The 26,144-nt window shown below is 44.0% G+C and overlaps 1 long non-coding RNA gene and 1 pseudogene across 30 annotated transcripts in view; both read left to right on the top strand.

Annotated features, from left to right (window-relative positions):
• The window catches only part of LOC120594578 (uncharacterized), a 120,702-nt gene that overhangs the window by 72,979 nt on the left and 21,579 nt on the right, over window positions 1-26,144 (top strand). For 19 of the 30 annotated variants that reach the window (XR_005650610.1, XR_005650620.1, XR_005650617.1 and 16 more), the window contains one exon: window positions 10,908-11,543. The exons of 5 other annotated variants lie outside the window; for them this stretch is intronic. This is a non-coding gene — a long non-coding RNA (uncharacterized LOC120594578). Of the gene's footprint in view, window positions 1-7,137; window positions 7,210-10,887; window positions 12,925-14,110; window positions 16,488-26,144 lie in introns of those variants that run through there. 6 more of the 30 variants (XR_005650623.1, XR_005650629.1, XR_005650631.1 and 3 more) reach the window with 3 other exon arrangements.
• On the top strand, window positions 25,791-25,909 carry LOC120594733 (uncharacterized; annotated as a pseudogene).

The raw sequence follows: 26,144 nt of genomic DNA, 5'->3' as shown, positions 1-26,144 counted from the left end.
TATCTAATGGATTTCCACCCCCAGAACACACACACGTATACATGTATGCATGAATGCACTTGCACACACACTTTTTAGTGATGGTGCTTCTAGTGTCTGTTGCTTGAGATACTAGTGTCACAAGCTGGTATGGACAGAGTAACACATTTTATTCACCCAACTGCATTAACAAATTTAAGACATGGGATATATGTAGGATATACATTTGGACCACAAACAGGGCAAACTATAAATAATAGATCTCTTGCATTAACTCTAAACCAAGGCCTAGCGCTAGACAACTATTTCCCTTTACTGCACACACCACCACACCCCTCTGACCCTTTCTCTGTCTTGTTCTGATATCAGACTCAGAAATAAGTTTGGGGAATAGGCCAAGATAGGCTAAGTGGTGAGGCTTCAGGACTTCACCTATTTGCTACAACTCATCTGGCTAGAAGTACCAGGCAGTGGGAGTGAGGAAAGGGTGGAATGTGGGGAGAGGTAGTGTGGCACCTGATCTGATTGCAGACACACCAAGAGCTACTGCTCTTTGTCTTCCAACAGAAGATTGGAAGAAGGGGAATGAGGCAAGAAAAGGGAAGAATAGGAGGAGGAAGGAGAGAGGGAGGTAAGGGAGGAGGGGATTGTAGGCTGAACCCTGTGGCTGGGCAGAGCTAAATTGACAGATGTGTCTCTGTGTCTCCCGAGGAATGACAGGCCAGGCAGAATCTCATGTTTGAGGCCAAGTCCTGGGGAAGCAAGCAGGGGATGTTTTGGAAGCCTGATACATCCTTGGGGTAATCCGATTCCAGGCTTTCAGGGTTGCTAAACAAGAGGCAGTGCCAGCCCTCCTCTGTACTCTCAGGACCCTCTTTCCATCCAACCAGACACATAGGTCCCTAGGCCCGGCTCCAAAGACCCATCTCTTTTGTCACAAAAGGCAACTGAATGAACTCATTAGCACTTACTTCACTGAGCAGTTTGCATTTTAAGAGGAGACCTCAGAATATTCTTCTACAATTATAAGTATTACTAATACTTCTCTTCTAGCCAATATTGGTAATTTTGAATTTTCTCAAAAATATTAAAAAGTAAAAAAGAGTTTAAAAAAATTAGCATAAAAATTTTGTAATATTCTCTTCTTTTTTTTTTCATATAGCTCTACTTATCTTTTTCATTCCCAGTATTGCTTATTTAATGTTTCATGCCTTTTTTCATGATTAGTTTTGTTAGAGGCCGATTTTTCTTTTCAAAGACCAGCTTTTGTGTTATCTCTATTTGCCTTCTATTTCTTTAACTTTTATTTAATCATTTTTAAACTAGTTTTATAACTGAAAAGTAATCTAAAGTGTCACTTTCTCTTACAGACTATTATCAAAAGACCAGTTAACCAAAAGAGTGGACAAAGGATTAAAAAAAAATCTATGTGGCTTGTAAATGTAAGCCCTTACTTGCAAATAAAATAATGCATCTTCAGTGGTGGACCACTAAGCTGAGTGGGGAAGAGAGGCATTTTAGAGCTAGTGCCAGTAGAGGGAATCCTGGATTACAACCCCTAGTTGCTGCTCCCAGTCTGACTTATTTACTGATATCAGGCAAGGCACAGACCTGTTTCTTCCCCTGTAAATTGTAACTAAAAAAAATGGCTCCACCTGCCTTCACTTGCTGTTTTGTCAAACCACTTATGGAATGTGAAGGAGGTAAGACACCTGAATGCCCACTGAGCCCTTCGCCCCCAGTCTTTTTTCTCCCACAGGGGGCAGTAGTAGGGGTTGTGGATGAATCCAGCATAGCCGGCAGGGCCACTTACCAGGCCTTGGCCCTTAAGTTAGGAACATTATTTTGCAGGGAAGAAAAGGGTCTTATTCTCTTTAGTTCGCTGTGCCTGCTGTTTTATCTGTTCTTCAGCTAAGTTTTGTTTTTAGTTTGTTTTGTTTTTTTTTTAACAGCAGAAAAAGAAAAGCTTTATTAGAAAGGAAAGTACACTTCCAGACGTGGAAGCAGGCCTGAGCAAGAGAAGTGTGGCTCAAAAGGCCTTTTTTGTTTTGTTTTGTTTTTGTTTTTAGGTTTTATAACTATTCTCTGGAGAAGTGAGTAGGAGGAGTAGGTGTGCTGGAAAAAACCCCAAGACTTGGGAGATAGGAATGGGTGGTCTATAACAGTGGTTCTCTAATATTTTGGTGTTGGACCCTTTTGCACTCTTAAAAATTATTGAGAAAGTTAGAAAACATTTATTTGGTCTGTAGCTATTGATAACTACCATATTACAAATAGGGAAGTAACTATTCGAAATTGAGGCTTTACAAGTATTTATTATGTTAAAATAACAGTAATAAATTCTTTACATGTGAACATTATAAAATGTATGTTTTCTAAAATAAAGTTTAGAGGAGAGTTATTTTACAGTTTTGGAAATCTATTTTTTTATTTTTATTTTTTTTTAAATGCAAAACTCTTTAATGACTGGCTTAAGAGGAGACAGCTGGATTCTCATATCTTTCTTCTGTATTCAGTCTGTCACAAAATGTTGCTTTGGTTGGAGTAGATCAATAAAATCCAGCTTTATACAGATTTGTGGTTGGAAAAGTACGAGTATTTTAATAGCCTTTTCAGATAGTCGTGGATGTCTTTGATATCTCACCAAAACTGGACAAGTGGCAGTTTCTGAAAGATTAGTTGCAATGTAGGATCTGAAACCACAGCAATGAACTTCTCATACATAGTATATTAAACTGTATTGGTCTATCTTATACTTTGAATGAGTCTTTTATTCATGCCTGATTTTGTAACATCATGCATTGGTCATTTGGAAAATAATGGCTCAGTGAGTTATGTAGATCTTCCAAATGCGGACCCATTTCAGTCCACAATATCACATTTGTTAATACCACTGATTTCATCAGCAACGTCTTTAGGTATTGAGAAGCTGTCAAGCTCATGGTATGGATACAAGTTTTATAAAATTCTTATTTTCACTTGACAGCTCAAATTTTGTCATTGTCAAAAAACTACCAGTTGCTTTACTTGATGTGACAAGCTCACTTCATTCATTTTTGAGAAGATGTCTGCCAAATACCCAACTCTGAATAATTAATCACATTTTATCAGTTGTTCTTTCTAATAAAAATGACGTTCCATGAAAAAAGCAGGTAGTTCAGCTCTCAATGCAAACAATCATATAAATGTGTCTATTCACTATGCAGCAGAAGTGATATATGCACAGATTGTTAACAAAATGTGTACTCAAGGGTCACGTTTTAATAAAATTAACAATTATTACTCCATCATAGATATTCTTATGTGAAGCTGGACTTTTTGTTACATCATAAGTGCATGGGGATAAAGGATATGACTTCATTGATTTATGTAAAGGCCCCAACAGTTTTATCCATTTTTGCTTTTGCATTATCAGTGCAAGTGTCCAACAGTGAATACTGCAAAAAAGTCTTGGTATTATTATAAAAATATTCTTGATCTCTTGAACCACTATGGAAGGGTTTGGGGCACCCCCCGGAGTCCAGGGATCATAATTTCAGAGCCACTGATCTGTGTGACCACAGGCAATAATAAACTTGTGGTCTTGAACACCTCAGAGGCTCCTGGGCCTGAGTTTTCTCAATTTTAAGGGGGCCCAGGTGGACTTTTTATTTTTCTACACTATTGAACCCTATTTGTTAATTCTTAAAGCCAGGTGTCTCCTAGCAGCTATTATACTGCTCTCTTATCTACTTCCCTCTCATTATCTCCTTTTCCTTCCTCAGCCCACCTCTTACAGGTGGATGTCTACCTTGTTGTTTCACCTCTTCCTTTAATCCCTAGGTGATCTTATTTCCTCTGTTGTTTTTAACCATCACTTACAGTATGATAGTTCTCAAATCTCCATCTTCAGTTCAGATGTCTATCCTGGGCTCCAGTTCTATGGTTCCAGCTGCCCCTGGGACTTCTCCATTTGTGTGCCTCAAGGCATGTCAGAGACAGCATATCTAAACTGACTTAGTCATTTTCTCCTACATATTGCCTCTTCCACAGTAGCCAGTCTTGGTTAATTCATCATCCACCCAACTGCTTAAGCTAGAAGCCCAGGAGCCTCCTTCCCCTTATCTGGCCTGCTCACTTCACTCATCTAATCACCCAGGCCTATCATTTTTGCCTTCTAAATATTTCCCAATCTCTCCCTGCCCTCCAGCTCTGCCACTACTACCTCAGGTCAGGCCCTCTTCACTTCTTACTCAAACTATTACAAGAGGCTTCTCTTTGGTCCCCTGTTCCTCCCTCTCCAATCTACATAGCTCAGGCTGGAAACCATAAGAGTTATCTTCGCATAGATAACTCTTTTTTCCCCCCATTAAATAAATATATATTGTGTACTTATCATGCCAGGTACTGTGCAAGGTGCTGAGGATACAACATATAGAACACAACAGACGTAATCCCTGGCTTCCAGTTCTCACACTATCCGGGGAGAGAGAAAACGTAGGGCACAGGTAATAAGACAGTGTTATAGGGGTGCTTGAGAATCCCTAGAAACTCTCACTAAGGGCTAGGTAGCTGAGTCTGAGGGATGGTCGGGGAATACTTCCTAGAGGAATTAATACTCTGAGATTGTTCACTGGGTGGGAGTTAGGAGTGTCAGGAGTGTGGTGGTGGAAAGCTTCCTGGTAATTTGATTATCTCATTTCCCTGTATAAAGCCCTCTTCTGAGCTTCACTACTGTCTTTAGGATGAAGTCCAGTTCCTTACCCTGGAACATAACCTTTGTGGCCTCATCTACCTACCACTCTCCTGTATTCAGTCTGAGCTTTCAGTTTCCACAAACCTCGGCTCACTCCCTCACAGCTCCAGGCCTTTGCACATGTGATTCCTCATGCTCTCCACCCTTCCCACCCACTGAATTACCAGGCAGCTGACTCAGGAGTCCTTCCCTGACCCTCCCATGTAGACTTTGTGGCTCCCTGTCCTGTGCTTCTCACCTGGACTCCTGTGCACTCTTCACATTGTTAGAGCTCATTGACCTGTGTCTCTGTTTCCTGCCTGCCAGTGCAGGATCTCAGGTCCTGCCTAGTTCCCACACCCTCTACCCATAAGTGTTTTGGGCATCCTCAGGGTGTGTATGTCTCGCGCTGGTGGATAAGTTTAGACAGCTACCACCCCCACCCGCCAGCTATCTTTTCCCCTTCTCAAGCTCTACAACCTACCTTTGCCCCTGCCACACCCCCCATGGAGCTATCAGTTCTACTGGACATTACCACACCCATCAGGCGCCCCACACCTGCCGGGAGCCACTAACACTCCTGTTGACGTGAAGTCAGCTAGCTCCACTGCAGAAGGACTGTGGGGCTGCTAGTACTTTCATTACCTTATAGAGCTGTGTGATCTGGTCCCACTGATACATCTAAATCACAAATAACCACTCTAGTTCAGAATTATCTCCTTTCTGCTGAGCAAAGCTTTGTCTCTGGGTCAGCTCACTGTACTTCTCTTCTTCCCTTAGAAAGAGTTCCTTCCCAATAGGCCTCTTAGCCTCTCATGCAAATATGCTTCCCAGGGTTCTGCCCACAAACGGGCCAGACAGGTGTGACCTAAAACCACCCCCATCTCCAGCGTGGAGGCAGAAGATGTAGACATCTTTTTTTTTTTTTTAAATAATAGGTTATATAAACAATACTGAATATAGCTTCATCATTAAAAAATCCACGCAGTTTAGAAATACACAGAATAAAAAGATAAAACTTCCCTTCCACTCTTTCCACTGTCCTAAAGCTTACCCTGCTGGTAGGCATTATTAGTTATCTGTTGGAAATGTGCAGACTTTTTGCTCTGCATTTACACATATATGTGGTTGGCATATTTGAGAAATTAATCTCTTCCCCACCCCCTAATTTTCCCTCTTTTCTACTCTCATATTCATGGAGCTCATTTCTTCGTGAGCTAGCTCCCAGATTAGAAAATGGAATCCATCTTCAAGTATCTCTGGCTTTGTGTGCCATAAGGTTTATGCTACATGGTGGGGCCAGGCTGTGGGGACACAAGTACCCTGGTCCAAGATTCCTGGCTGCCCATGAGTGGCACAGAGCAGCAGAGGCTACTAGACCCGGCCTCAGCCAATTTCATAGCCACTTCGTCTGTACCTGGTACTTCTCAGTGTTCTGGAGAACTCAGACACACCTAGAATCAAGTTTTCTGTTGGCAGGATGGAAGCTTATCATAAATACCAAGTTGAGTTATAGAATCGAAAGTTTGATTTCTTACATGCCTGAATTTATGAACTGAGATTTATTCCTGTGGCTTGTATTATTCATATTCTGCCACTTTTTGAAAAAATTTTTCATAATATAGCTTTAAACTGTTTCCACAGCAGTAGATACAGTTTTGTTATTCTTTTTAAAAAATAATATAGATTTTTAAAATACATGCTCATAGTAGGAAATTCTAACAGTACCAAAGAAGAAAGCAAAAGTTCTCCAGTCTTCCATTCTCATTCCCTAGATATAACTATTACTAACAGCTTCTTGAGAGTTCTAGAAGTTTTTTATGCAGGTAAAGACATATATCTATTTTTATATAGCTCTTTTTATATACAAATAATCTCAAACTTTACTTATCTGCAGTTTATTTGCTTCTTTCTTTAACAATTGGACCTTACTGTTAAATAAATTGTATTATTTAAGTAGATATGGTTCTACTTTATTTCTTTCAATGATGCCCAGTATGCCATAGAATGGACATGTCTTTGAACAGGTGATTCCAGATTTTTAGCTATTACTGAAGAGGAGCATGATGAACATCATAATAGCTAGCATTGACCACAGATGACATTCTTTATGTATAATAAGTTACGTAGCCTTTGTAACAGCACAGTGAGATAGGCCCTATTATTGCCCCAGCTTCACAAATGGAGGAACCAAGTTACGAAGAAGTCAATAACTTTCCCATGGTCATATATCTAGTAGGTGGTAGATATCTGGGATTTGAACCTGGCAGTCAGGTCCCAAGCCTGCACTCTAGATTAGTATACTACAGCTGTGCACCTGTGCTAATGAATCTATAGAATACATTTGTAGCAGTGCAACTGCTGGGTCAAAATAAGTATATGTTAAACTTTAGTACTGTTAAATGGTCAGGATGTTATTTTATGAAAAGAGTGTTTCTTTTCAGAATCAAGTGCAGAGCCCATTTGTTTCCTGAGAAGAGAGGGGCTGCTTCTCCTGTACCCAGAGGCCTCACTAGGTAAGGGCCATGGCCAGGGCTTCAGGCTTGAATCCTGTCTAGCCTCTTCCCTCTATGCTGGAGTGGGTTCCCAGGAATCTTAGTAAACCCTGTTCATGTCCTCTAACTAAGGCCATAGCCACAAGCTCCCAGATCATTTATCCCTGGCCTCCTTTTCTCTCTGTACCTTTTGGGTCTCTTAGGCGAGTACCACCCAACGAGAAGGCTGCCTAGGCCCCAGTTTCCTATTTCATCTGTAGAAGAAAATGGCAGCCACCTAGAGAAACGGAATTGGATGTTACTTCTCCACCTGCAGTTCCTACATCTAACCACAAGGGGCCCCAATGTGGGACCTACAGGCTTAGCTAGATCTACACCAGACCTGCACACAAGTGGGAGGTCAGAGTGTGTAACATGACTTCTTTATGGCAGTGGCTTTTATAGGACTGTATCAGTGGTTCTCAAATGGGGGTAACTGCCCCCCTTCTTCAATTAGGGACATTTAGCAATGTTTGGAGATATTTTCGGTTGGTCACAACTTTGTGGGAGTCAAAATGGGGTTTGCTACTGGCACCTAGTGGGTAGAGAGAGACCAGGGATACTGCTAAACACCCTACATTGCACAGGATAGTTGCTCACAACAGTTATCAGCCCTAGATGTCAAATTGAGGTTGAGAAACCCTGGGCTACAGCAGGGAAGCCTGCCAAGCACGTGACTGTCACTGTGACTCCCTTTGCTTTTATTAACAGTAGAAAGCACTTATATCTTATTTACCTGTAGTTTGCCACTACTCTGCATGCTTTATAGTCATTAACTTATTTAATACTCATAAGTCTGTAAAGCAGGTTGCACTGTTATCATCCCATTTTACAAATGAGGAAACTGAGGCATGGAGCCGTAAGGTACTCAGTCCAAGGTTCCTGTTATGGCACTTTAGGCTTGGTTTCCATAGCCTCTCATGGGTACTCATGGCAAGTGCTCCAGGACTTTTCTCTCTCTGCTTCTAGAACCTTGGAAGCACCAGGGATTGTTTATATCTCTATAATGAGGGAAAAAAGGCAGTTGATTGGTCTTCTTTCCTTGATTCTGATTCCTCCATTTCTGATGGCTTTTCTTTTTTTTTCTCTAGAGGGTTTAACTGAAGTAAGTACTGATTGCAAAGATTATGAACAACCATAAAAATTTATTTGTTGAATTTGCAGGAAAAAATTCTCTGCCACTTCTACAGTGGTCTCTTAGGGCCCTTTCAGTCTCTAGGCTTACAGGCTGAGATGCTTTTGGGTAGTAGATTTGCTTAGACATGAAAGCAAACTTTATCATCCAGGAGGACAAGGGAGGAGCTGGTGAGTCAGCCTATAGATCAGGGACACAGGGCTGTTTGGACTATGCCCACAGTTTGGATGAAGAGGGTACTTCTCCAAAGGAAGCCTCTAGAAAGCAAGGTGTGAAGGTGTAAATGGTGCGAGGGTAGTGGAAGAAGTGGGAAGGAATCTGTTGGATCAAAGCCAACTTTACACCAGAGGAAATACATACTAGCTCATTAATTATAGGCTGCCGTAGGATTGGCTTTGCCTCTGGGTGTGGGGGCAGTGACCTGTACTTTAAACAAACAGCCCCATCAGTCAGTAATAATTCGCATTAACAATGGGCATCCTCACAGGACCAGGTTGACAGGTAGCCCACAACACACAGCCTCAAGCCTGACCTGGAACTAGGCTTGGATGCCACACCTGTGTAGCCAACCAGCTGATGCTCAGGCAGCTCACATGGGCACCGACACAGAAAGGACACATTCTTTCTTGGGCTATTTGCTGAGAACTTGTGTATTAGGCGCTGAGAGGAACACAAAAGAAATGTAAAACACAGACTGTTCTCACGATCTAGAGAATTGAAGAGACAAGATTAAGTTTGAAAAGTTATACAGCAGCATAAGAAATATCATATATGTCACATATAAGGGATGTGGCTGATCAGAGGAAATAGGAGTTGTGGACAGGGATTCCCCACCAGTTCAATGGTTGTGGGGAGAGTCTGTATCATACCTCCATGCTTCTTGTAAAAGGAGTAGGAAACACAAAGAAGAACAAAGAAAAAGAATCATACAGTTGTCAGAGATACAACTATTATTACTATTTTGGTTACATCTTTTAAGATTTCTTTTTCTTTGCATACATATAGATATATACATATGCACACATTACATAAACGGATTCATATTGTATTTATTGTTCTGTGACTTGCTTTTTATATTTCATAATAAGTTGTGAACAGTTTTCCTTATCAGTAAATAAACTTATGGATCTCTTGTATTTCACTGTGTACCTATCGTGATTTAACTAGTCCCTTATTATTGCCTCTTTAGGTTACTAACAGTTGTGGCCTATATATAATACTCTGTGCACATCCTTATTTTTATCCCTAGGATATAGTCTTTAAGTAGAATTGCTAGATCAAAGAAAATATGCACACTGAATGATTTTGCTACATATTGTTCATTTGCCTTCCAGAAAGGATATATCAACTTAGGCTCTCACTACCTGTCCTATGAGAGTATCTCTTTCATTACATCCTTCCCAACACTGGATATTAACTGCCTTTTTTAAGGGGGTGGTTCCATAGAGTAGTCGTTAGCACGTCTGCTTTACACGCAGAAGGTCCTGGGCTCGAGCCCCAGCGGAGCTGTGACCTATACCCCAGGTGCGCCACGCCCCGGTGCCCTCATGTGGGAGGAGACGCCCCGCCTTCAAAGATACAGTTTTTAAGAGGAGATGGCAACATCCGTAGGTCGATGGAAGTATGTGTTAAAAAAATTACAAAATCGATAAGCAAATATAGTATTTCATTTTTGCTGTTTTAAAAATTATTATTTTATCACTTAGACTCATTTTTTAACAGGCCAATTAGTCATTAATAATTCTCTTTTGACAGATTGTTTATGTGCTTCGTCTTGTTTCCCATTAGTATATTCTTTTCTTTTTTTCATTTTATTTGTGCAGTATTTTATTATTTAGTGTCGTTCATTCTTTTTGTCTTATTGATTTATAAGAGTACTTGATAACCAGGTTATTAACTTTTTGTCTGTCTTATATTACAAATATTTTATCCTAGATTGTCATTTGCTATTTAGTTTTGTTCACTATTTAGATATTCAAAAATCTAAAATGTACGTGTAATCAAAGTAGTCTGTATAGGCTTTCCAAACTACTGCACTGGAGGTGGCCATGTCTGGAAGCAGGGAGGCCTATGGGTGGCCCCTGTACTGTTATGAGGTGGCGGGATGAGACCTGGAGTCAGGGCCAGGCTAGGGGGGACCAAGCAGGGCATATTCAAGGCAGAGTGGAGAGGTGGCTAAGATGTAGTGACTTTGGGTAGGGGAATGAGGAAGGATGGGGAGGAGTCTGGGGTGACTCACAAAGTGCTGACGTGGACAACACAGTGAGCAGGTGGAGGATGAGCCAGAATTAGGAATATAGGAAGGAGTGGGGGGTGGGAAACGGGCAGAGATTGTTACAGTTGTCCTCCTGATCTGAAATACTACCTGTATCTTATCTTTCCATGTATTTCTAGGTCTGCTCTAGGTCTGTTCCGGTGAATTGTCTGTTCCTTATACCTGTACTATCTGTTTTGATCACGTTTTATTTTACTATCTCTTAATAGGTACTTGGGTAAAGTGTACTTCATCACACTTTTTTTCTCAGAATTTTCTTGGTTCTTTTAGGATGGACTTCAAAATCCTTGTGCCAAACCCTACTCCCTTGGACTGCATTGTGGGAGCTAGAAACAGATGACCCCAGTTGAGCTCTTTATATTCATAAACACCAAACATACCAGAAGCTGGATTTGATGGGGCTGGACTTTCTCCTTGGTGCAGATATCACATGGCCTCTTTAGGAAGAAGCCCCTCGCGGTCACCGACCTCCACTTGAAGCATCCTTCAGTCTCTAGCCCAGATGGTCCTATGGACCTTCAGAGCCCTTGTGTCCTGCTGCTATGGCTGCAACAGTACCCAGCCATGTGCTCCCCACTGTAGCCAAGCCAGCCTGAACTGGAGTTTTCCTGTCTGTCTTGCAGGAGACCCTGCTTCCAGCCAGTGTTCTCTCCAAGCCTGTTCTCCTCTAAAGATTTCCTGTGGGTTAACTCTGGGGATTTTTTCTTAATCTGTTCTTAAATGTTTTATTTCAGAAAGAATAATTCACAGCTGCCAGCATTGTGATAGTTTTTTCCTAGTTGCTTTATGTATGCATGTTTACCCTATTTCACATTTGTTAGGTTCTTTCTTATTCCAGTGACTTTTTTAGGACCTTTTTTATTGAGGAGTAATAGATATACAATAAAGTCAGAAATCCTAAGCATCCATCTCAGTGAATATTTACATAAGTACACACTCTGTAGCCACCACCCTGATCAAAGTGTTTCTTTTAGAGTTAAAAAGCTGTTGGTGGGAGGTCGGGTGGAGAGGGAAATCACGAGTATGTCCCCAAGCTGCCATCTTTTCCTAGAACTCTCTTTAAAGGATGTTAAGGAAGGGGCTACATGTCAAGTCTCTACAGTGATGTGGAGAGCAGAATGGTTAGGAGTGGCGGGTCATGTTCCATTTCACTCCCTTACTAGCCATGGGACTTTTGTGCCTCAGTTTTAACACCTGTAAAATGGGAGTGTGATAACTCCTACCTCACAGGGTTGTCACGAAGATTACATGAGGCAGCACATGTAAGTGCACAAAAAATGTTAATTGTTGTTTTTGTTGTTATTAATAACAAGGAGATGGCAGCAGTGGTTCTTAATGAAGGGTATGCATCAGAATTACCTGGGGCACTTTCGCAAAATACGGATGCTCAACCTGGCCAGATATACTGAGTCAGAATCTAGATTTTAAACTCCTCTCCAGGTCATTCTGTTGCTTATCCATGGGTAAGAACCACTGGGCTGGAGGTGGCTGTGACTAGAATCAGGAAGGCCAGTGGATGGATGGTCCCTGCAATGGTGGGGGCTAGAGAGGATTGAGCTGGGCAGAGTCAAGGCATAGTGGAGAAGTGGCCAAGATGTGGTGACCTTAGGTAGAGAGCAAAGAAGTAGGAGGAGGAGTCTGGGGTGACTCACAGGGTGACCTGGATGACAGAGTGAGTAGGTGGAGGATGAGCCAGAATGGGGAATATAGGAAGTGGGGTGGAGTAGTGGGCCAGAGATTGTTATAATTCCCTTTGGAATTGTCGAGTGAAGGCTCCCAGTGGAAATAACAAGTTAGTATTTGGATCTCTAGGCCTGGGCATGTGGTGGTGGTCAAGGAGTCATTAGTGTGAAGGAGATACATAAAGCCATGGGCGTGGTCATAGAGTGAATGTGGAGGACAGAAGAGGGCCAAGTTCAGAAGCATGCACTGCTGGGAAGGCTTTCATTTACTTCTTATTACTTCTCTAGAAATAGAGAAGTGCTGTTTCCCATGTAATAACCCCTTCATTGAGGACCATTGGGGATTGACCTCAGTCGTCTTAGACGAAGGTGAATAAGAACTGTGGGTCATTTCTTTTCCTCACAGGTCTCCAAGTTTTCTACATCCCCTGACAGAGCATCTTAATCCTTATCCATCAGTATTGTCAGATGGCACATTTGGTTAGGGGTTTCTTATCTTCCGACATCCCTTCACCTCATACTGTCACATATACTCAGCCTCTGGTGGATGGCATCTTGGACTCTGACTCTCTTCAAGCCCTTGAGATCAACCAGTTAACTCTTTGGTAAGAATTTAAGCCATTTTAGTTCCTCTCCCAGAAGCATTTGCATTTGTAACTATAGGTGTGATAGGAGTCTTGGAAGATGTTGCCTTCCTGAGGGTTTATGAACCTGAGATGAATTATTCATTTCCTTATTCTAGAACATCCCTGTCCAGTAGACTTTTCTGTGTTGATGGAAATGTTCTATGCTACAATATGGTTGCCACTAGCCATATGTGGCTGTTGAGTGTTTGAAATGAGGCTAGTGTAACTAAGGAACTGGATTTTTCATTTTAATTAATTAAATATTAAATTGACAAAAACAGGCACCATTAGTTGCATTCATTGGATCAATGAGAGATAGGGACACTGGGCCTAACACATCACTTGACTGTCTCACTATTAAGTATCCCCCAAAGGTAACTTTGAAAACGAGTCTTTGAAATCAAATGAGCTTTTTTTCTCTCAACCTTCTAGCCTCAGCCCCTCAATTTGCTTCCTCAAGAAAGCAGGTATCTACAGCTATGCCCTACAGGCCTCTTCTGTCCCTTGTTTGCCCCACTCCTTACCACGGGACAAGAGAGTGCCCATGCCTTTCCATCTGCCCTACTGCTCCCTCTCTCTATTCCTGCTCATGCTAAGCAAGCCCCACTTCCTCCAAGAAGGTGTCCTTGACCCCTGTGCCTTGACCCCTGTGCCTTCCAAGTGAGGCCCTGAACAGATTTCATTTTATTTCTCAGTCAGGAGTAGAGGCGGCAAGGATGGGTCTCAGGGAAGATGTAGCTGCAAGATGGATGTATATTAGTTCACTGTATTTCAGACTTCCTTGACCACCACTCCCAGTGAGAAATATATCGCACGTCCCAGCCACCACATACACCTACATAGAGATATAAAACCAAAGCAAATGTTTTGTAAAAATAATACCTTCCCTCACTATGCATGATGTACTTGGATATTTTCCATTCTGTTCTATTTATTTTTTAAAGAAACATGCTAGTTATGACCCACTAAACTAATTTTTCAGCTCAGTAATGGATTGCAATCCACAGGGTCAAAAATGCAGAATAAAATCATCACTGCTTAGAACAACTCCAGGCACAGGCCAAGTGGCCTTGTCCAGATGTCACTCTCTGGGTTCCTTGAAGAACTGGCAGATGATGGCACCTGCAGCCATGTACACCCGGTGTGCTCTGCTCTCTCCTTTTAGGTCCCCAGTTGGTTGTGCCATAAGGGGCCATGTTCACAGATACTGTCTCAGTGCTTTGGAAGGAGGTTGAAGTCTCTAAAATTGCTCCGGACACCTGAGAGAATGATGTCAGCTCTGTGTCAGGTGCCACAGGGCTGAACGTCTCTGCCCTCTTGATGAGGCTTATTATGGAAGCAAAGCTCCCCGGCCTAGCAGGCTCACCAGTGAGGCTCACATGTGGGGCAATGTATAACAGAGAGAGGAAGAGCAAAACATGGAGCTCCTGGACGCAGCATCACGATAGAAACATCTTACCAGCCAGAGGACAGATGATAAATATATGGAAATTCCAGGTGGGATTAAGTCTTGGATCCCCATTTCCCATTGGACCTTAGCCCTGAACTGGGAGTTATTGAAAACAACCCACGGAAATAGCTACATAAGCCCAGCATCTAAACCAGGTGTTTTATCCCTCTGAGGGCCTTAAACTGTTGACACATGTATTAGCACACTATTCTAATGAGAATGGCTCTCTGATTTCCCAACCCACTGCAGAAGAAAAGAAATAGCCTGGAAACGTGGTGGTCAGTGGTTTTTAGACATGTAGAAAATAGGAAGGTGAAGGCCACGGGGGAAGGACAGAGAAACAATAATAAGGAAACACAATCATGTTATTGTCTAGTTCTATAGGGAACACCCAGAGCAATCATAATGATGACCATTTCAGTGGAAATGAATATTTTTTTAAGGTGTTGGGGGACTGTGGGTCACATTGTAGCTAGATTTCCCTTTATAAAGTGATTAAAACCGTGTTTTGGCAATTGAAGTTCCGCTTTTCAGGAAAAGTAATTCATGGGAACCAAAGTGATTCTGGATAGATTAGATGCTGTTGAGCTGTACCTGATTAGAGCTAGCCATGCGCCTCGTGGGTTTGAGATGCCCTGTTATCTCATGGGGCAAGTCTCCCTACTCCCCATGCCCTAGTTTGTCTCACAGCCTAAAACTCCTCCATTGTTGTTGGAGTCCTTTGTTCAGCAGTATGAATTTGTGAATAAATTCTTTCCAATATGAAAGCTTGCTGACAGTGGTTCCCTGATACCCTGAAGATAGGTGTAGAGAGGGAACTCTGGGCTGGACACTCCCTGGGGGATAGGAGGGCTGGGCGGGGTGTCCTAAATGACCAGAGGGCAGGACAAAGCCACTATTTGGGCTAGCATGTGTTTTTAGGGAGCATGCTTGGATGACAAATTCCACTCTTCACTGCTTTGCCTGAGGCAGCCCACTCACTGAGGCAGGGCCAGGTCTGTCTTCAGAAGCCTAGTCTCTACCAGCTCCCTGGCCACCCGGTCCCCAGATCTGCTTCTGTGAGTCACCCTAGGTGACTGAGGGGTGCTCCAATCAGTGAAAGGACCTTAGAGAAGAGCCAGGTATTTCTGAGATGAAGATTATTTGTTCCGTACCATCTGAGAAGGCATTAAGTAGAAGGCAGTGGGTCAGAGATGCATCATACCACCAGGAAGTTTCTGTCTTCATGATAGATTATTAGATAGTATGCATACATAATATATTACACGTCCTTTGCAATGCTATTTTGATTACAAAATGATGAAACTATTTTTCCTAATGGGAGAGGATAACAATAATAAACTAAAGTAACAAAATCAAAAGTCCATGAAGAGATTTCAGAGGTTTGCAAAGCCATTCCTTGCTGTGTCTCCAGAAATGGAGCCGGGCTTGGTCAAGTGATGGTTCTACTAAGCTGCCTAATGGAATTACTTTTTTTTCAGTAGGAATATGATAATGTGAGGGATAGAGAAAAACTATCCAAGTTTAAGTGTTCTAACTAGTGGAAATTATATTCTGATGATGAAATCACAAATGATTTTAAAAGGGTGAATGGGAGGGCAGAAGCAAAAGAAGACAGGTGAGTTTATATTTTCAGTGACCCTACTGATTTTTCACATGTACATGATACCTGGTGTGTGATACGCTCATGTCAGAATGTCCAGAAGGACCAAAGTCCAGAATTAGCAGTGATTATAAAAGAAGCCCGGCCAGCACAGAGGCTACTTGTCTGCTTCCTTATCGAAGTCTGTTTCCAGCAAGAGGACAAACAGGGCAAAGACAGGCCCTTTGCTAGGGGGAGGCACAGAGTGTCAATGACAGAGAGAAAGAAAAAACTCCCAGTTCCCATTTCTTTCCAACTCTGCCTCCCTTGAGAATAGTCCTTAAACTGGGAGAGAAAGTAACAATGATTTTATGGAGTGAAATGTAGTTCTCAGTACTAGAGAAAATGTTCTCAGTCCCCCCTCAACCCCTTCCTGGGGCAGAGTCCACCTGTCATATTCCCCAAAGGTGGCCATCCAGGTTGACTTGTGCCCTCAAATCAGCACTTCTGGGAAGAGGTGGTCAAACCAGAGACAAATCAATGTATTGGTCCTAGATTTAAACACAGATGATGAAATTGAAACTTATCCTGTTCAGCAATTTTTTTTTTAATTAATAAAGACCCTACAGGTAGGCTTCTCTAGGCTGCAGATGACATAGCCCTGGGTAGAGCAAGTGAAATGGCTTTGGAGTGACAAAGTCAGGATTCAAACTAGCTTTGTCAAGATAGAAAAAGAGTGAATTTTACAAGGGAAAACATAACATTTTATATTTAGTTTCAACAAAATCTGTCATCCAAGTACATAATGGGGGCACCAGAGGTGGATTTGTGGAGGGACCCAGGGGCTGGTTTTCCGCAGGTTCCATATAGACCAGGAAGATAGGGCTAAAAAGAGCCACACATGGGAGGCATGGACCCAGGACAAAGGAGGGGACAGCCTATCTCCACTCCCTGCTCCTCAGGCCACATGGATGTCCAGTATGGTGCATAGTGTCTCAGAGACTAACCAAGTAGGAAACATCCAGACCAGGTCACCAGCAGGGAGAGGGTCTGGGAATAGAGGAGTGGGTGATGAGGCAGGGACTGTCAGCCTGGAGCAGAGAGGTGAGTCCAGATTCCTAAAGAGCCACCTGAGGGTGAAGGGGGACAATTCTATATATCCGGGGTGATGGGGATCGGGGGGGTCATGTTAGAGGGAAGCAGGCCTGGGCTCTTTCTGAGAAAGTTGCCAAGGAAAGGTTTGCGTAGTCTTGAGATGGCCTCCTTGCCAGGGATATCTCAGAGGGCACTGCAGAGCCTGCCTAGGAAAGTGGCCTGAGGATTCTAAAGTCCCTTCCCTAGATGTTCCCTTCACTGTGAATGAGGAGTCAGCAGAGAGGTAAACCTCTTTGCCCAAGCACTTTGGAGTAGCAGTAAAAGGGCAGAATGAGGCACTTGGGTTCAAGACCTGCTTCTGTCACTTTGTATGTGACCTTTGGCAAGTTACTTTCTGCAGCTCGGCCTCTTCATTAAAAATAAGGATCATGGCAATAGTACATACATGCAATGACTTTTGTGAGGTTTAAAAGATTTAAAACAGGGCACTTAGAATGGTGCCATACCCACAGTAAGGGCTGTGTACCAGACAGTTGCTGTGATAGCCACCATCTCCATCATTGTCACCACTACCACTGATTATCACACAGTTCTTGATCTCTGTGTGCTGGGGAAGTAGACATGAATAGGTTGGATCCCTGCCTTCGAGAAGTCACAGCTCAGTGTGGAAGGTGGAGAACTGTCACATGTGGAGATGGATTGGGGGAAGGCTCCTGGGGTTGGCAGCCTGGGGCCTCCCTACTTGGAAACCAGCTCCTGAAACCATGACTCGGCCCCAAAGCATTTTCAGGCATCTGAGGGCCACTGTCTTATCGGTCCAGTGCTCTCCCCGGCTATTTGCTGTGGGAGTGACTGTATATGTGGTACTCCTGCACCCCAAGCAAATGCTAGGACTGGCCAGGCCTGCTGGGCAGGTCTGAGGATTCAGGGCCCTGCCCTGGTGCCTCCAGGGTACAGCTGGAGCCCACACCCCCCATTCTTGAGCTTTTGGGCCGGAACACTAAAGGTCCCTGTGTGTGCCCCCTTTGTGCCTGGTACTGTGCCAGGTGTCCTCCGGTGATGTCATACACATCATATCCTGGGAGATGGGTGGCGTCAGGTCATCCTCATTTTACAGCTAAGTAAACAGGCTGGGCTGTCAAATGTCTTACAAAGGGCAGAGCCAGGACTTGGAGCCACCAGAATCAGGTGCTGTTTCCATACCTCACCCTGGGCAAGACCAGAGGTGACTGACTCACTGAGAACCCTGCTCTCGGGAGGAGATGGAGCCAGAGATCTGATATTTGACCACCCCAGCCCAGGGGAAGGGCCAGAAGGGCTCTGAGAGCCTTACCCTTCTAGGCCAGTCTTCTGTTCCTCAAGTCCCTGCCCAATACCTGCCTGCAAAGTACTCAGGGCACCCCTCCTGCAAACTGGTCTCTGCCTGCTCACTCTTCACAGCAACATCTCTCAACCAGTGGTCATTTTAGAGAAGGAAGACAATGGTTTAGAAAAATATATGTTTTTCAGTAGTGGTGATCTTTTTTTTCCTCCTAAAGACTTTATTTTTCAGTTTTAGGTTCACACGAAAAATAAGAGGAAGGTACAGAGATTTCCTTATGCACCCCACCTCCACACATGCATAGCTACTCCCATTATCAGCATCCCACACCAGTTTGGTACCTTTGTTATGATGGATGGATCTATGCAGTGGTGTTCTTTTTCTAGACAATATTCCACCTGAACATTCTTAAGATTGAAAACTGTTGCAAGGGGAAGTATTCTATATGAAGGGAGTATGGGGGAACCTGTGTGTGACCTTCTGTTTCTTGACCCCCTCCTACCGCCCCACCCAGATTCTGAACCGGATGTAGTTTATGACCCCCATTCTGAGTTAGGGAGAATTTACTCTTTATTAGTGAGTTCTCCAAGTCTGTGCCTCTAGGACATAGGTTCCATGTGGCAGGTTTTAAAAAAAAAATATGGTAAAATATAACAAAGTTTATCATTTTAACCATTTTTAAGTGTACAATTCAGTAGCATTAAGTGCATTCACATTGTTCTGCAATCATCATCACAATCCATTTCCAGAACATTTTAACCATCCCACATTGAATCTCTGTACCCATTAAACCCTAACTCACCATCCTCCCCACTGCACCAGGTCCTGGCAAACACCATTCTACTCTGTCTCTCTGAATTTGCCTATTCTGGTACTTTGTATAAGTGGAATCATATAATATTTGTCTTTTTGTGTCTGACTTATTTCCCTTAGCATAATGTCTTCAAGGTTCATCTATATGGTAGCATGTGTCAAAATTTCCTCCCCTTTTAAGGTTGAATAATATTCCATTGTATGTATACATCACATTTGTTTATCCATTTATCTGTCGATGGGCATTTGGGTTGCTTCCACGTTTTGGCTATTCTAAATAATGCTGCTATGAACATGGGTTTTCTAGTCTCTGCTTTCATTTCTTTTGGGGCACATACCCAGAAGTGGAATTGCTGGATCCTATGATAAGTCTATATTTAACTTTTTGAGGAGCCATCAATACTATCTTCCACAGCATCTTCACCATGTTACTTTCCCACCAGCAGTGCACAAAAGTTCCAGTTTCTCCACACCCTCACTATTGTGTCAAGGGTTTTTAAATATCCTGTTCATGGGGCTGTGTCTCCAGAGACTAGGACAGTGCCCAGCACATAGTAGGTACGCTATAAATATTTGTTGGGTTGAACGAGTGAGAGGCATTTGTCTCTGGGCGGCTGTACCAGGGAGCCCTCCTACCTGAAGCTGGGACCCAGTCAACAGAAACTTCCCTTTCTAGTTCCTAATCGGTTCTAAGAGAACCACACTTTCGATAGGGTAAGTTACCTAGAGCTGCCCACTGGTGTCAAGAGCTTTATGAAAGAGAAATGATGGCGCTTTGGAAAGAAGGCAGGGAATGTAATGTGCTGGCTAGCATGGGAGTATATTTCACACTGTGGGTCTTGACCCATTTGTGGCTTGTGAAACCAATTTTTAACGTTTAAAACCACCATTTACGAAAAACGAAATAGGATAAAAATTCCAGGGTGTACAACATGAGAAAAAGGGTATCATTTTATGAAACTTTGTTTTTAGTGTACTATTTATATAAATGTGTAATGGATCACAAAGAGTTTGAAAAACACTATTTTGTAGGGTCTGCAGCCTCTGCTTAAAGAATTCCCATGGCAGGGAGCTCACTACCTTACGAGAAGTCCGTGCGGTTTGGGTATCCACTGTAGCATTGGAACGTTCCTCCCTTATTGAGCAGAAACTATTCAGCATGTGAGATTTTGCATTGAGGCCCTACTATGTGCTAGGACCTGTAATAGGAACTTGAGATGAAGAGGAATAGAGGGTGACTCCAGAAGTTTAATGGAGAGAGAGGTTGGAGAATAAGAAAGGGGACAGCCTGCTGTGGGGAAGGCAGGGAGAGGAGGGACAGTGAACACTGTGTGGGGGAGTCCAGGAAGGATGCTGGAAGGGATCTTGAAGGATGAATAGGAGTTTGCCAGTCTCTTTGGGAGAAAAGCTTATATAAGGAGAGTATGGAGATGAGAAAGAGAAGATTATGTTCACAGAATAGCAAGTATCCTGGTCTGACTGGAATCCAGGGTCCTTAAAGAGGTCAGGATAGGGGTGGCCAAGAGAGCGGGCAAAGGACTTGTGAAAGGACTTTGTGCCAAGAGCTTAGATTTTTACCCAACAGCCAGAGGGATATAATTTAAATATTGAGAAAACAAATACATGTCAGCATATGTGCTGGGCTCTGGGGAATTAGGGTGAATGAAACAGAGACCTGGTCTGGAGAAGCAGGCATTCTCTAGTGGGGAGTGGGCAGGAAATAAGGGATCACAGAAACATATGGTTATAGAAAGATGGATGATTGATGTGACAGAAAATATCAGGGTGAGAGAGGATGAAAAGAGGTATCTGGTTTAGACAAGGAGGGAAGGCTTCTGTGAGGAAATGATGTTTAAGTTGGAGCCTGTAGGCCAAGAGCCTTCTCTGCAAAGGAGGCAGCACAAAGTTCAGGAGGTGCCGAAGACCCCAAAGCCAGTGGCAGCTGAGAGGAGGCCCGAGTGGCTGAGACCACCCGCAGAGGGGCCAGGGACCAGGTGGGGGCCAGCCTAGAGTAAGGAATTGAGGTTTTCTCCCACAGGCAGTGAGGAGCCATTGGAGAGTTTTGTGTAGGTGTAGGGGTGTGTGTATGTGTGTGTGTGTGTGTGTGTGATTTTTAACTGAAAGGAAGAAGTACATCCAGAGCTAAGATAAGAGTCAGGAGTCCCAGAGGAATGGAAAGAAAAGGAAGCCGTGAAGGGCTGTAAAACCTTGCCCTTGTTTTCTGTGGACCTGTGGATGGGGGATAGAAGAGATAGGAGATGCTCAGAGGATGCGACACTTGGGGGAACGCTGGCGTGTTCTGCCTCCGGTGTTGCAGGGGAGGGCTGGGGAGGAATAGCAAGTTGGCAGGGTGAGGAGGGGTATCTTTTATTCTTTAAGACTCCTTTTTCTGGTGCCTTCTCGCTTAGGCTGGACTTATGACCAGATACCCAGTTCTCACCTCTGCACCTTTGTTCAGGCTATTCCCCTATCCTGGAACACCATTTCTGCTCTTGTCTCTTTCTTCCTAACTCAAGGGAGCTCACCTCTCAAGGCCCAAGGTAGGCCCACAACGTCTGCAGGGCTTTCCCCATCATTCTAACTCTCCCTCCCAGCCCTGTGCCATCTGCGGGCCAGCAGGGGTAGGAAGAATGGTGTTATGAAATGTGTGTGCACTGCACTGACATGGACCCCTCTTCAGCTCCAGTAGGGAGCAAGCAGGACAGGAGTCTTCCCCACTGAGTGACCTCACAGTCCCTTCCCATGCTCCTGGTTTCCAGAGGCACAAACAGCCAGGGCCCCAAACAGTGTGTTCCAGTCAGTGTGAGACCAGCAGTGCGGTCCCCAGAAGGGGGTTCTGATGTCCTTCATGTCCCTCATGATCGGGGCCAAATGGTCAAATAGTCCCCAGGCCCTGAGTGGGAAGTGGGACGAAGTCTGGTAAACAGTCATTCCACTTCCAAGTGTGGCTCCCTCCCTCAGTACAGCCAGGCTAGGGACATACAGGCCTGAGTTAAAGAAATTTTAGCTGTTGCCATAAGGACTTGCTAATCTGGGAGGTCTTCACCTGCCCCAGGGTGAAGCCCTCATTGAGCAAATTCCATCTTGGGCACACTAGTTTCTGTCTGGGGTGCGGAAGTTTGCCTGCTGCTGCCTTCTCGCCTGCTGGGCAGCCGGGCTGCTCTGGAGGATCAGTCACCAGCTAAACTGCCCCAAGTGTCATTTATCCTGGCTACATGTTGAGTTACCCATGTGTGAGAAGCAGGCCAGCTAGGACTGCCGCCTGCAGGGCAGAGCCTTCTGTGTTGGATCTTTTGATTGGGATTCATATGAGACACCCTGTTTGTTTTCTCCAGTGAGAGCATCTGCATATGGGGACCTCTGTGTCCCACTCAACAGTCAGACAGGCCGCCCCTCATCCCAATCTCCATCTCCACAGGTCTAGTCTAGGATGACTGCTTATATCTCTGAGGTGTTCCCCTGGGCTCCCCATGTTTAATTTACTGCATGCCATTAAGATTGCATTTTGAGTCTAACTGTCCCACACTTCCCTTCCAAATTTGATGAAAATCCCACCATAGTTACTGTACAATGCTGAGGTAGATGAGCAGAAACAATTGTATGTATAGATTTATATTTCTTCATGACTCCTGGATTAATGTTACTATCTGAGCCACGCCCAGGCCTGGGTTCTGTGTCCACCCGGCTTTCTTGCACCTCCCCTACCATAGCCTTGTGACATGGGTCTAATTGCTTAATTGTCTTTTCCCCCACTATGCTTTAGCTCTCAGAGGACTGCAACCAACTGTTGCATTCATTTTTTCATCTCTGGACCTGGCACCTGAAGTCAGTGTTCCATAAGTATTTGTTGAGTGGGTGGACGTATGAATTTTAAACTTCTTGAAGGTGGAGACTGGGTCTTTCCCTTCCTTACCAATTCCACATTTCAGCCCAGCTCAGAGCTGAGCCGGTAACAGAGCTGATAAGTTGGCCAATTGATGGGAGTGCTAGAGAATCACCTGGAAAAGTTTACCAGGTCAAACTGGATTTTGATCCTTGAGGAAACAAAGAAGCCCAAAGCTTGAGTCTCCCAAATAACTGGAATGCCTGTTAGTGAGAGGCCAGACCCTATCACATGTGAGCCATGATCCTGGGCAGTGGCAAGGTGGTGCAGTGTGTGGGAAGAATTTGAGTAATGAAATAAGAGAGGGCCTTTGCATGGACCAATGGTGATAAAGTGCCAGGAGTTGAAGAGTTTGATTAATCAGCTCTCTGCCCCAAGTTTCATATCCAAAAGAAAGAGAGAAGGAAAGGGAAGGCAGGAAGGAGAGAGAGAGAGAAGAGAGAAAGAGAGAGACAGAGAAGAGACCAGGAAGGAAAGTTGGGCCTGGGGTTTCAGGAACAGGAAGGCTGCCTTTGGGCAGAAGTAATGCTAGCCTCCTTGCGTGATCTCCAGACAGTTTCATGGGCTGGTTCGGATCCTGACAGTTCCACTGGGAATTTAGGGAGACGGAGTTCTTCCTCAGAAAAGTGATGTGCTGTATCCAGAAGAAGGGAGAATTCTGACCAGCAGAATTCTCGACCACTACACACACCCCTCCACCCCCTCTACCCTCACCTCTCACCCCTACCCGGTGCTCATTTAGGCCTTCCAGGTGAGCGCTCATGTTCAGAACTGTGTTAACTAGTGTCTCCCCAACCCTCCTTTATTCTTTAAATTCCTCCACCAATTTTGATTTCAGTATCTGTCTGCCCGGCCCTGCCCAGCCGAGCCCAGCAGGGCCCTGAGCAGAGGGCACATCTTTACTCAAAGGGCTGCTCTGCTCCAGGGCCTCCTGCTGCCTCTCCAGCCCCCTCATTATTCCCAGGCCCAAGTACTCACCTGCTCTTTATAAAGTTCTACAGAAAAGGAACTCAGGCAAGTTTTTAAATTTCATTTGCTTCTTTTGACTTTTGCTTTTACAAAGTAAATCAGAGACAGATGGACTCTTCTTTTCATTTTACTCTTGGCCCAGTCCTGCAGGAAGTACAGCGGGTCCTTAAACAACATTTCATTCTAACATTGACAAAATGCCATAGGAACTTTAGTTTAAATCAATTAGCTTGTGATAAAATTGATTTTAGTATGTAACATAAGCCAAATAAAGGTCATTTGTTAGAAGAATCCTTGCCCACAGACTTAAGAAAGAAAGGGTTGACTCTGAGACCTCAGGAAGGCCAGGAAAGTTGGGCCTGGGGTTTCAGGAACAGGAAGGCTGCCTTTGGGCAGAAGTAATGCTAGCCTCCTTGCGTGATCTCCAGACAGTTTCATGGGCTGGTTCGGATCCTGACAGTTCCACTGGGAATTTAGGGAGACGGAGTTCTTCCTCAGAAAAGTGATGTGCTGTATCCAGAAGAAGGGAGAATTCTGACCAGCAGAATTCTCGACCACTACACACACCCCTCCACCCCCTCTACCCTCACCTCTCACCCCTACCCGGTGCTCATTTAGGCCTTCCAGGTGAGCGCTCATGTTCAGAACTGTGTTAACTAGTGTCTCCCCAACCCTCCTTTATTCTTTAAATTCCTCCACCAATTTTGATTTCAGTATCTGTCTGCCCGGCCCTGCCCAGCCGAGCCCAGCAGGGCCCTGAGCAGAGGGCACATCTTTACTCAAAGGGCTGCTCTGCTCCAGGGCCTCCTGCTGCCTCTCCAGCCCCCTCATTATTCCCAGGCCCAAGTACTCACCTGCTCTTTATAAAGTTCTACAGAAAAGGAACTCAGGCAAGTTTTTAAATTTCATTTGCTTCTTTTGACTTTTGCTTTTACAAAGTAAATCAGAGACAGATGGACTCTTCTTTTCATTTTACTCTTGGCCCAGTCCTGCAGGAAGTACAGCGGGTCCTTAAACAACATTTCATTCTAACATTGACAAAATGCCATAGGAACTTTAGTTTAAATCAATTAGCTTGTGATAAAATTGATTTTAGTATACGTCGTTCTGTTAAAGTTGCAGAACCTATTGACGATGTTAGTGAGGACTTACTGTATGTTCTTAGGAAGGCCAGCTACTAGTTGACCTTGGATTTCCAGTAAAACAAGAGGCTCAACTGAGACAAACTGAAAATGCATGTACTGAGGATTGCCAAGCATCCTTAAGTACTGAGCCCTTCACGGGGCTGTGGGAGGGAAGGACCTAGGAGAGGGACATACCTGTTGGCTTTGCCAGTCCCTTCTGCTCTCCTCTCTCCTCTTTTCTGTTCCCCATATTCTATTGCAGCAATGTCATCCACTCAGGATATCTCCAAGGCTTCTAGTTCTGAGGGGGCCACAATGTAGAGGCCAAAGATTTCATAGTGACCAGCATCAGGCCCAATAAAAGTGAGAAGCAGGCACCTTCTCAGGACTAGTAAGTCAGCATATTAGTCTTTATGCTGAAGATTCCTGGCGCCAGTGCCCTTCTATTCCACCAAGCTTTGTCCCTTCTGGGAGGTACCTTTCCTCTCCCTTTGTCCTTACTAGAGCTTATCTCTTCTGTGTCTCCTTCCTTTTCAGCTAGCTGTATGTTAGAAGGCTCCGATCAATTAATTCCCACACAGGTGGTAAATTTAAAATTTAAAATACAGGTCTACGGCCGTGCCACCCTGAACGTGCCTGATCCCGGCTGATCTCAGAAGCTAAGCAGAGTTGGGCCTGGTTAGTACTTGGATGGGAGACCACCTAGGAAGACCAGGTACTGTAGGTGTAAAAAATTTAAAAATAAGCTGTTGTAAGTTGACAAGATCCTTGCAATCTTTGCAGTCAACCAAGGGTTGCCTTGCCTAAAAATAAATAAATAAAATTTAAAATACAGAAAACTTGTATTTTATAGAGGAGATTTAATGGGACAGTGTCTATTTTAAAGAGCAACTCTTAAGATTAGCTCTTTGTTGTGGGGCCCCCTGGACAGTATAGTGTGGGAGAGAGGGAGGGAGGGAGGG

Source organism: Pteropus medius, unplaced genomic scaffold (genome assembly GCF_902729225.1).
Source record: "Pteropus medius unplaced genomic scaffold, Ma_sr-lr_union100, whole genome shotgun sequence".
Lineage (NCBI taxonomy): Eukaryota > Metazoa > Chordata > Mammalia > Chiroptera > Pteropodidae > Pteropus > Pteropus medius.
This window is presented reverse-complemented; position numbering and strand designations above follow the sequence as displayed.